Source organism: Dendrobates tinctorius, unplaced genomic scaffold (genome assembly GCF_039654945.1).
Source record: "Dendrobates tinctorius isolate UK_male_01 unplaced genomic scaffold, ASM3965494v1 ptg000152l, whole genome shotgun sequence".
NCBI lineage: Eukaryota > Metazoa > Chordata > Amphibia > Anura > Dendrobatidae > Dendrobates > Dendrobates tinctorius.
The window spans coordinates 1,294,886-1,307,247 of record NW_027361819.1 but is presented as its reverse complement, the minus strand read 5'-3'; the positions used below and the strand labels follow the sequence as shown (position 1 = coordinate 1,307,247).

At 46.7% G+C, this 12,362-nt stretch overlaps 1 pseudogene; it reads right to left on the bottom strand.

Annotated features, from left to right (window-relative positions):
* Positions 1-8,574: 8,574 nt before the first annotated feature.
* LOC141050673 (E3 ubiquitin-protein ligase TRIM39-like) lies at positions 8,575-11,552 on the bottom strand (annotated as a pseudogene).
* Between the last annotated feature and the right edge of the window lie 810 nt (positions 11,553-12,362).

The window sequence follows — 12,362 nt, the reverse complement described above, 5'->3', positions numbered from 1 at the left end:
ACTGTTATCAGTCTCCTAATTACTGCTTTTTCAAAGGGAGGTGAGCAGCTAACGGCTGCATATAAATCAATGGGTTGGAGAGAGATGACTGGGATCTTAGGAGTTAACTCCTCAGCTTGCAATATAACTACTGCACATATTGGGCAAGGCTTTGGTGTTCGGTCTCATTGGCAACAATCTGTACACTATGTAAGATAAAAGCTGTCATATCAGGAGAACCACAGCAGAGAGAAAAGCATGTCAGTTACAAATGTGCTTATATTCTGGCTAACTAAGGCAATTTAATAGCATGAGAATACCCCTTTAATATGATGGCCAGAATTAAGGGACTTTCCACCACTTTCTTATAATTAACATATAGCCCATGTGTGGTAACAAAAATAAATGTCATATACTGACCCTCAGATCCCGCTTCTCTCCTTCTTTTGACTAGCCTGGTCCCGCATCGCTTTTCTAGCCTTTTCTTATCTGGTCGGTCTGAGACTGCTGCAGCCAATCACTGTATGGATCTAGTTTCTCCAAATCTAGCCCACTGAGAAGATCATTCCAGTACGGCTTATGGTCTCCTTTTCTTGTCCTGATTGATGAATTCCCTGATCAGCCCTGAATGACCAAAAGATGGAGGAAACGCGTCAGAAGAAGATGCCATTAAGCTAAGTACACAACAGTTCAGGCCATATAGGGTATAAATTTTTTTTTTCTATTTTTTTTAGCTTATAGCTTACATTTCTAAGGACCCCATAGGTTGATCACTTTGGTTGAGGGGCGTGGGGGCTCATATTGTATGTAGGGAGCTATGTGGGGGCTCATACTGTATATAGGGGATGTCCGCAAGCTTAATTCTGCTCAAAATGAAGTAATACATTTATATAATAAAACAATTATAATTAATATGTTAATATTGAGCAAAAATAGGCTGAAATTATCTGTTCGGCCTCCAGAGTAGTCACTGTCTGTCATGTGGCCCCTTGGGAAAATGAATACCCCCCCGCTCTATTATGCATAGAGCTATGTTACGTATAGAGCTGTACATAAGGGAAAGATTTGCAACGCGTGCTACGTGCACTTCTATATCACTGATCATTTCCATCTGCGGATGTGCAGCAGAGCGCCTGTGTGTTACCCACATGACCTATCAAAGAGGATCATGTGACCTGCCATGTAGTACATCGGGTACCTTGGGGGGCCCACGCCCTCTAGACTGCCCAGGGCCTTGGCCACTCTTAATCTGCCCCTGCTGGCATTATGTGTGCGCAGTCACCAGGTATTGTGTGCGTGTGCCGTATAATCCCCTTAAAGAAAACTATGTTTACAAAAAACTGAGGTATCGCCCACCACATTGCAAGAACGTGGGGATCCAAACCAACAGTGTCCTATCCATGACAAGCCAAAGCTTCTCAAGCTTCAAGAATGCAAAGTTTTTCTTCAAAACTATGAAATGTGCAAAATTCTCAAAGCTTACCACATCTACCAAGAGTCATTCCGGGAAGAGCCAAGGACAGATGTCTACCTCCAAGACGCCTTTCTCCTGTCTGGAGCGGTGGATACCGCCTTCATGTTGTTGCGTTAGTCTTCTCTGATATATTTTCCTCTGGGCAATCTGGTTACTGATGATTTAGTGCAAAGGTCTAAAACACGTGGGACGTGTGCAGCCGCTGAGGCTGCATCATGTGGCCTGCAAGCACCGGAGCGCCCCTTGATGATCGTGGCCCGGTCTAGGGGCTGCCAACCCACGCACTTTGTTTTAGCTGATTGTGCATCCTTGGAGGCACATTTAATTGAAATGTATTGCCATCTCTCTGCACCATAATACCAATACCAGCCACCGGCCAATGAGAGGCCCACTGGTGACTTTAGCATGCCGGCACGGGCAGCATATGATTTCACTGCCATGCGCATGCCCTGGCTGTGGAGGAGACAAGGACACTGTTCCCTGAGGGAGAACAGGTAAGGTGAGAAGAAGGTGACCAGGATGGGGACATTGCTACAGGAAGGTGACCAGGATGGGGACATTACTACAAGAAGGTGACCAGAATGGGGACATAGCTACACGAAGGTGACCAGGATGGGGACATAGCTACACGAAGGTGACCAGGATGGGGACATAGCTACACGAAGGTGACCAGGATGGGGACATAGCTACACGAAGGTGACCAGGATGGGGACATAGCAACATGAAGGTGACCAGGATGGGGACTTAGCTACATGAAGGTGACCAGCTATAAAATTCTACCATAACCCATATGATGCATTGGCATTGAAAAAAATTCCAAAAGTGATCAAAAAGTTGTATGGGGAAAAAAAGGTTATTACAGAAAATGTCATCTCATCTTGCAAAGAATGCGGTGTGTCAAATTCAATTTTTTTTCTATGCGCGGCCCATATAACCAGCCGAGTTTGAGACCCCTGGTCTAGTGTGTAGATGACTGCAGTTATTAATAAAGATTCATTCATCTGACTGCCAAGTTTCACATTCACTGCATTAGCAGCAAATCAGTAGCCGGAAATATAAAAATAAATGTAAATAATCACCGGACAGATCTGGAGAGAATGGCAGTTTACTTCTAATGTGGATGTGTGAGGATATATTTATTGTATGTGCAAACCATTGTTTTTGGGTGACTTCGACCAAGAACAGTTCATATGAGGACATCGGGACCCTGATGGAATCACAATTCTGTCTTCAGTCCACTCCACCTTATGGCCCCATACACATCAGACTAGTGTCAGCTGAACCAGCCAAACTCGGGGAAAAAAAAAGGATCCAGCAGGTCTGATTTTGGACTGTTGATCCATTTGTTCTGTAGGCGATAATCCACCACCAGAGATGTCTGACAGCGACTCTCAAAACACAGGAGCTCTGGGCATAGCGAGTGCTCCTGAGTGTGGGAGAGTCAGCGAGAAAGCGGCCAGCCGAATAGCCGGCCAAACCAACGAGTAGCCAACAGCAATCTACAGCGCGAGTGTGGCTGTAATGACAGATCTCCAAAAGGGAGACACAGATGTGGGTGATTGGAGCACCCCACAGGGTCATGGGACACGGTCCGGGCCTTAGTCAGTTCTTCAGGAGTTTTGTCACAGCAGTGGTGACCCGGTCCGTGGCCCTGTGGGCATCCAAATAAAGATGGGGAAGTTAGTTGAAATAAAGTCATGACACCATCCGTGGTGTTAGGCAATGAAGGTCATAGCAGACGCTGCAAAAGAGACCATTGGGGCTGTTGGTGATGCAGCAGAGTTGTTACAGCTCTCCACTGGCAGAGCTAGGCCCCAGGGCAGTTATTTGTGTAAAAGATGATGGTGGTTGTGGTGCAATAAAGGTGACGCAGTAAATAAATCCAGGACACAGAGGAGTGCAGTTTCAACACTTCTACTCACAGTTCTTCCAGTTGCATTCCCCAGCCGAGGTGCTGTGTCCTCCGGGTTGGTGGTCTAGCCAGCTCAAGTAATTTGGGGTACACCGTGTCAGAACCCCCTTCAGATGTTCCTTCCCTGGCTGTCTCACTGCGCTGGCTCCCACCTCTCCTGCCCTGCGCCTTCACACACAGTGTCCCGAGCCAGCAGCCCCAGATACTGTTGGGCGATGTCCTCTAGGTCCCCTTGATCCTATACGGCTGCCTTTTCAGCAATTGTGTGCGGATGTGGCTGCAGCACATGCAGATACTGCAACCTACGGTTAGCTAGCTGTGTCCTCAGTTTCTACACTAGTCTTGGGTCGGTCCCCTACTGCGACCTGGTCCCTCCACCCGACTGCCGTCGGCGTGGATTCGGGCATCATGGGTGGAGTCCTCACTTCCTGTGCCCCTAGGGTGCCTTCCTCCTCTCTTCCACGGAAGCTTATCTTTCTGTTTCTTATGTCTTTCCTCTATCTCTCTACTGTCTTCTGGTTTAGGGACAAGCTCCTCTCTGCTCAAGTCCCCAGCACCAACTATCTCCTTTTTTCTCCAACCCTCACTTCCTTCAGTTCCCCCCTACTACTTTCTCCACCCACACCCTCTACCTAGCTCCTCCCAGGCCCTGAGAGGTACAGTGTTGGATGTAAGTGTGTGGGTTCTGGGTAGTGCCCCCTCCTTACCTGAGAGCGGAGTACCACACCTCTAGCTGAGGTGCAGTACCTCTGTGGCGACTGAACCCTCAGGGGCACCACATGATCACTCGGTATCAGTGGGGTCCCAGCAGTCGTCACCCTAAATATTTATCATACATCCTATATCATACCTCCCAACTTTTGAAGGGAAAGAGGGAGAAAGGCTGTGGGGCGTGCAGCGCGTCGCTGCTAATTTTAGGCCACACCCAACCACACCCACTTCACATCTAGTCGCACCCATGTCCACGCCCAACAGCACCCATTTAGCACTGCTGATCACACTGACTGGTACTGAGGGCACAGTGACTGGCATTTTGGGCACAGTGGCTGGTACTGTGGGCACACTGACTGGTACTAAGGAAAAGAAAGAAAACAGAGAGAGAGAAGAAGGAAAACAGAGAGAGAGAAAGAACAGAGAGAAGACCAGAGAGAAAGAAAGGGGAAAGAAAGAACAAAGAGAAAGAGGGGAAAGAAAGAACAGAGAGCAAAAAAAGATGGGAAGAAAGAACAGAGAGAGAACAGAAAGAAAGAACAGAGAGAGAAAGAGAAAGGAAGAACAGTGAGAAAGAAAGGGGAAATAAAGAACAGAGAGTGAAAGAAAGAACAGAGAGAGAGAAAAAAAGGGGAAAGAAAGAACAGAGAAAGAATGAACAGAGAGAAAGAAAGAACAGAGAGAAAGAAAGGGGAAAGAAAGAACAGAGCGAAAGAAAGGGGGGAAGAAAGAACAGAGAGCGAAAGAAAGAACTGAGAGAGAAAGAAAGAGGAGAAAGAACAGAGAGAAAGAAAGAGGGGAAGACAGAACAGAGAGCGAAAGAAAGAACAGAGAGAAAGAAAGAGGAGAAAGAACAGAGAGCGAAAGAAAGAGGGGAAAGAAAAAACAGAGAGAACAGAGAGAGAAAGAGAAAGGAAGAATAGAGAGAAAGAAAGGGGAAAGAAAGAACAGAGAGAAATAAAGAGGGGAAAGAAAGAACGGAGAAAGAAAAGGGGACAGAAAAAAGAACAGAGAGAAAGAAAGAAGGTAAAGAAAGAACAGAGAGAGAAATAAAAGTAAAGAAAGAAAGAGAGAGAAAGAGGGGAAAGAAAGAACAGAAAGAGAAAGAAAAAAAGAAAGATTAGGGAGAGAAAGGACAGAGAAAGAAAGTGAGGGAAAGAAAGAAAGAACAGAGAGAAAGAAAGAGGGGAAAGACAGAACAGAGAAAAAGAAAGCGAGAACAGAGAGAGAAATAACAGAGAGAGAAAGAAAGAGGAGAAAGAAATATTGATTAGTAGTGTACATATGAAAGAAAGCACAGAGAAAGAAAGAACAGAGAGAAAGAAAGAAAGAACAGAGAGAGAAAGAAAGATTAGAGAAAGAGAAAAGAACAGAGCGAAAGAGAAAGAAAAAGGGGAAAGAAAGAACAGAGGGGAAAGAAAGAACAGAGAAAGAAAAGAGGGGACAGAAAAAAGAACAGAGAAAAAAAGAAAGAACAAAGAGAGAAAAGTAAAGAAAGAGAAAGAAAGAGGGGAAAGAAATAGAGGGAAAAGAAAGAACAGAGAAAGAAAAAAAGAAAGATTAGAGAGAGAAAGAACAGAAAGAAAGAGAGAGAAAGATAATAGAGAGAGAGAAAGGGGAAAGAAATAAAGAACAGAGAAAGAAAGAGAGGAAAGAAAGAACAGAGAAAAAGAAAGAGGGGAAAGAAAAAAGAAAGAACAGAGAGAGGGGAAAGAAAGAACAGAGAAAGAAAGAGGGGACAGAAAAAAAGAACAGTGGAAGAGCAAAAGAAAGAACAGAGAGAAAGAGGGAAAAGAAAGAAAGAATAGAGAGAGAAAGAAAGAGAGAGAAAGAGGGGAAAGAAAGAACAGAGAGAGGGAAAAAGAAATGGAATAAAAAAAGAGTGCAGAGAGAAAAATAAAGAGGTGAAAGAAAGAAAGAACAGAGAGATAGAGAAAGAGGGGGAAGAAAGAAAGAACAGAGAGAGACAGATAAAGAACAGAGAGAGAGAAAGAAGTAAAAAAAGAACAGAGAGAAAGAAAGAAAGAGGGGAAAGAAAGAACAGAGAAAGAACAGAGAGAAAGAAGGAAAGAAAGAACAGAGAAAGAGGAAAGAAAGAGGGGGAAGAAAGAACAGAGAGAGACAGAGAAAGAACAGAGAGAGAGAAAGAAGGAAAGAAAGAACAGAGAGAAAGAAAGCGAGGAAAGAAAAAGAAAGATTAGAGAGAGAAAGAAAAAACAGAGAGAGAAAGAAAATGAGAGGGAAAAACAGAACAGAGAATGAGAAAAAAACAGAGAGAAAGAAAGAAACAGAGAGAGAGAAAGAAATAAAGAAAGATTCTATAAAGATACTATAGCAGCCCGGCTCCCATTGTAGTGCCCACCTGAGCCTCCCGGTGCAGGACATATCATGATCAGCTCACATGGCCGACATCCCCGATTCCAAGGCGATCCTGCTGTCCTCGCTGTCGTCGGAGAACATGGTGATGGATCTGAAGCACTCCTGGTTCCGTCACAATCTCCTCATGAAATTACCTCATTTCCGGTCAGCTTCCAGCACATCACTTCTGGTGGGCCATCATGTGCGAGTTTTAAAGTGCTCCTTGGGGCTCCGCTGTGTACTCGTGGGTCCGTGGGAAAAGCCCGCTTTGTATGCCCCGTACACACTTGGCTCCACTCCGTACATCCCGTACACATATGGCTCCACTCCGCATACCCCATACACACGCAGCTCTGCTCCATACACCAAGTACAGACATGACTCCGCTCCATACACCTCGTACACGCACAACTCCGCTCCATACACACACGATTCACTCCGTATGCCCCGTACACACGCGGCTCCACTCCGTACACACATGGCTCCACTCCATACGTCCCGTCCACACGTGGCTCCGCTCTGTAAACCTCATACACACGCTGCTCCGCTCCGTACATGCGCGGCTCTGCTCGGTACGCCCCTCTGTACACACGTGGCTCTGTACACCTCATACACACGCGGCTCCACTCCATACACCTCGTACACACGCGGCTCTGCTCCGTACACCTCATACACACGCGGCTCCGCTCTGTACACATGCGGCTCCGCTCCATACACCTCATACACACGTGGCTCCGTACACCACGTACACGCGCGGCTCTGCTCCGTACACCTCATACACACGTGGTCCATACATCTCAAACATGCGCGGCTCCGCTCTGTACACCCCATACAAAAGTGGCTCTGCTCCGCTCCATACACCTCGTACACACACGGCTCCGCTCTGTACACCTCGTACACATGCGGCTCCACTCCGTACACCTCGTACACGCATGGCTTCACTCCGTACACCTCATCGTCACACGTGGCTCCGCTCTGTACACCTCGTACACACACTGCTCTGCTCCGTTCACCTCACGCACTCTCGGCTCTGCTCCGTACACCTCGTACACACACAGCTCTGCTACATCTGCTCTGCAATCCCCTCCTGACCCCACACAGAAACTTCACCTCATCCAGCACTATAACAATCAGCACAGCACAGTTGAAGGTCGTTGATCATGTGACCCCTGACTCCTCCCCTCCTGTGACCTCATCACAGGTCCTGTGCCTGCAGCCACAGAACAGCCGAGCAACATCATTGCAGGCTGCGTGGGGTGCATGGGGGGCATGGCGGCTCAGTGCAATGCAGGAAAAATAGCGTCCCGAGTGGGACGCGGGTGGGGGGTGTCAAAACCGGGACTGTCACGCGAGAATCGGGACGGTTGGGAGCTATGCTATATATTTATGGAGAGAAATCAGTTACAGAAATGTAAATCTTTATTTCTCTTCATGTAACCATGACGAGATCGGATAGATAATACACAATGGCGACTACAACTCCTGACCAACATTAATATAGAGAAACTGATCACCCGTCACCTGAGTACCTAAAACCTGCTGTATATAAAGGGGGGAATACAGGGGGCTTGCCAAAGGTCAGACAGAGCAAGACTATGTCATCACTGTCTGATTAATGCGGACCCCACAGACCCTGAAAATGAAGGGGCCACAGAGCTGATTTAGTGCTCTGTCCCCTCCCTGTTTACCCTGCACAGCGGCGCTCCGGACCCCCGATGTGCCCCCCATCCACTGCGGCCGTACTGCAGCTCCTGCACCGGGGGAGTCCAGAGCTCCGATGTGCAGGAGGCTGAACTAATGCTGCAGCCCCTTTATTCTCAGGATCGGTGGGGGTCCCGGGAATCAGAGAGTGCTGACATATCTCAGCTATATACCAGCACTGTATCAGATAGGATTAACCCTTTACTGAATAACAATTATCAGTCTCCGGACAATTCACCCATTAATATTTACATTCTGCTCAATCATTGATTCTGCATCTGATCTACAGGGAAGAGGAAGAAACAATAGGAACAATCCCCCCATGACTCCGCCATATACATTGTATTATTAGAGGGTCCCGCTGATAACTCACTATATACAGATGTGTCCATATAAGCAAGAAAAGGAGACATACTATACACCAGGGATCACCAAACAATAGAATTAGTATTCTTTATTCACGTAGTCTTAGAAAAACCACACACCAACAAATAATTAAAAACAATTAAAACAGGACAAAAAAAGCCCCCATGAGATGTTATACACCCCCTGAACACAATCCGGTCACTCCCATATGGAACCTATACATAGCAGGTTAGACACCGAATGGCGAGGGAACACAATGAGAAGGATATTTATACATGCATAGGAAAAAACTAAACCATTTAACAAAGTATCACAATATGAGAGTAGATCCTCCAAAGGGCCAGGGAGGAGAAATTCCTCCAATAGCAGACGTTACATAGAAAACTGAAAAAAGGCTAACAAGGCAGCAGTGCGGATTCTGACCCCCTGATGTGGTGAGCGGCCACTAGGTGGCTACTAGAATCCTGCATACAAGTCCATACATGAAGTGTTTTGTGATGGATTGGGACACATTGGAAAGGATGATTATAAGATACTAAGAGGTTAATGGCAGCAGTATCACAATAGACAAGGAAAAAAAAACAAGAACAGAGAATGATTCCAATAACCCACTTAACAGGAAAATAAATTGCAGGATAAGGGTTCACATTCTAATACATTAATATGACAAATGGCCACTAGGTGGCTACCATAGATCCAAAACAGAGTCTGTGCCTAAAGAGCCTAATACAGAGAATTTGAGTACCATATACAGGAGATGGAGATGGTTGAACCTATGCAAGTAAGTGGAGAAATTTCCACAGAACCAAACATGATAGATTGAGCATAACCAGGATGTTACCAAGCCGGAGGGTCAGGGGGCATTAGCCCAACGCGTGTCACCACATCAGTGGCTTCATCAGGATCCCTCCACCCCTCTTCTCTCTCTATACAGATGTGTCCATGTGACAAGGAATAATGTCATTATAATGTGACGGGGACGACATCGGCCTCAGCTTCTTATTGTAACAGAGGCCCCATCATACACATAGATGATAACATGTAGGGGTTCAGTGAAGGAGGCGGTGAAGGTGTGTAAGTGTCTGATGGGGTCACACAGCTCATAGAAGGACAGACGCCCGGCCTCATAGTCTAAGAAGAACCCAAGTGTCGGACATGTTGGCTTTACACTGAGGGTTAGTTCATCGGAGTTGTGCCATACGTTATATTCTCCATTATACATATCCAAACACCAGGATTTATCATTATATCAATACCAGACTCATCTTCTTCCCTTTCCATACTGGGATAGGACAATCCGATGGCACATTCTCCTATCTGGTCCCACTCTACCTCCCAGTAATGTCGTCCTGAGGAGAGGACACATCTGCTTAACACCTGAGCATAACAAAGAAATCTTCCTGGTGATTCTGGTCTTTCTTCATCTTCTTCTGATTTTGTTGCCATTTTCAGATCATCTGATATCTTCACACATCTATGAGCAGTGTCCACATCCAGCAATGTGTCTGGGACATGGACCCCGAGCTCTGTTGTCACATTGGTGATAATATCCCTCATAGATCGGTGTAAGGTCAGTGAGATCAGAACCTCATCCAGAGCCTCCTCAGAACTGACCTCTCCACCATCTTCCTCTGTGTCCTCATCACCTCCATGACTACATACTGTAATGTCACTTTCTTGTAAGAGTCTTATTGGGTCGGTGACACGACACATCTCCTCCACGTGACGCATCTTCCTGGACAGCTCGTCCTCCTGTATTTCCAGCTTCTTGAGCAGATCAGATATCTGGGACACAATCTTCTCCTCCTGCCTGGAGACCTCGCTCAGCGCTTTCTTTTCTGCCATTTCCAGTTGCTCCTTAATGTCCATAAATATCTTACTGATGTTCTTCCTCTTATCGGAGGCTTTCTCCTGGATCTTCCTCCTACGATCCTGCAGATTCCGGACTCTTGTCAAAATTTTTGTTTTTTGTGGGTTTAGATCATCCAGATTTTTCTTCATTTTTTCCTTCTTCTTCTCAGAGGCCACATCTAGTAGCTCCACGTCATGACCCTTGTGGTCTCCGGCCACCCAGCAGGACACACAGATACAGGCGGCGTCTATAGGACAGTAATATTTCAGGATCTCATTGTGTGTGGAGCATTTTTGACCCTTAAATGACACTGTTGGTTCAATGAGATTGTGATTCACTGTCTTGTTATGGGCTGTGAGATGTTTCTGACACATGGAGATCTCACACTGTAGACAAGTTCTTACTGCCGGGGCAGGAGAATCACAGTAAGTACAGAAGATCCTGGTCTCCTCCATACCAGGCTGAGTAGATGAGAAACGCTCCACTATGTTCCTCAGCTTTCGGTTCTTCTCCGGGGCCGGACGCTCTGGATATTCTGCTCTGCAGTCAGGACAGGAATACCCTCCAGCCGCCTCCTGGGCATCCAGCACACTCACAATACACGAGCGGCAGAAGTTGTGTCCACATCTCAGGGATACGGGATCTGTATAGAGGCTCAGGCAGATGGAGCAGTTCAGCTCGTCCCTCAGCTCTGTAGATGCCATCGTAGTGGGAGATAGTGATGTGTAGTTCCAAGACGAAGAGTCGGCTGTGTGATCTGAAGGATGGAGCCCCGGATCACCACTGGGAACTAAGTCAATTTTCTTTTTCCCCTGCTGTTTGCTTAGCTTCTTCCTGCCTGACTGCCGGCTGGGAGGAGGCGAGGAGGAGACTTGGCCGTGTGTACAAGTGGGGAATGAATGGCAATGCTTTGTTGTGTCTGGGCTCCTCCCAGATGGACACATACATTTCCTGTGATTTTCTGTGTAGTGTAGTGGGTGCACACATGATCTGTGATATCACAATCGGCAGTCACAGAGACTGGACAGTGGTGGATGTCCGGCAGCTGCAGGATGAGCAGAGGCGCTGAGGTCAGGCACCGGCAGCGATCTTAGGTTAATAACAGGAGGAGGATTTCTACCCCATTAATTCCTGTAGTTCCTGCTGCTCTACAGTGGGAAAGTAATATAAATCTGAGGTGGACAAATACTGCGGACAGATCCAGGTATATGTAAAATAATAGTATAAGAAGTCAGCAGCACTGACTCACACACACGACCTCTATAACCCCCTAAGTGGGCAATCATGGAACGCTAAATGAGGAGAAATGTCCAGCTAAACGATAAAGTGAAAACAAAGTCTATACGCTACAAAAGCATTCCAATAGAGGATAAAAACATCAGCACAATGGATGGCGAGTGGTGATATCGACGCGTTTCTGGAGACTAAGCTCCCTCAATCATGATACCCGACATTTGAAAATGCTGCTGTCACGATTGGACTGGCAAGTAAACTGGGACCAGGGGCGCCTTTCCAGGCCCTGACACTAGGGGGCACCCTAACTCGCCCTGTTCCCCCGGACACCTCAGATGGCGAGGATGCCGGGCTCTCTGCCCTAGCCCTGTCTCCTAACTTTAGCCCTGCGTCTGTCCCCTTCCCCCCTCCCGGGGAAGAGAGGTGCTGCTGTGTACCGAAGTACACTAACCCGACAGACAGGGGAACGAGACAAGGGTAAAAGAAAATTCCACTCATAAATAATACTCTCACAAGCAACAGAGGTATACACCAGGCTGTGAAGGATGGGGGAAGAAAACAAAGCAGGAATGGATGAGGAATCTCCAAGCCTACAAACCACAGGTCGTCGCACAATAAACTCCTCCAGCATTCCTAACACCAGCTCCTTTCTCTCTCTCCAAATCCTTGAAGTAAATGCTATCTCAGACAAAGATCTGGCCTGTGGACCTAGTTTTTATAGGAGAGAGGAGTGGTTAACAAAGCACAGCTGAAAGCAGGGATTTCCACATGACCAA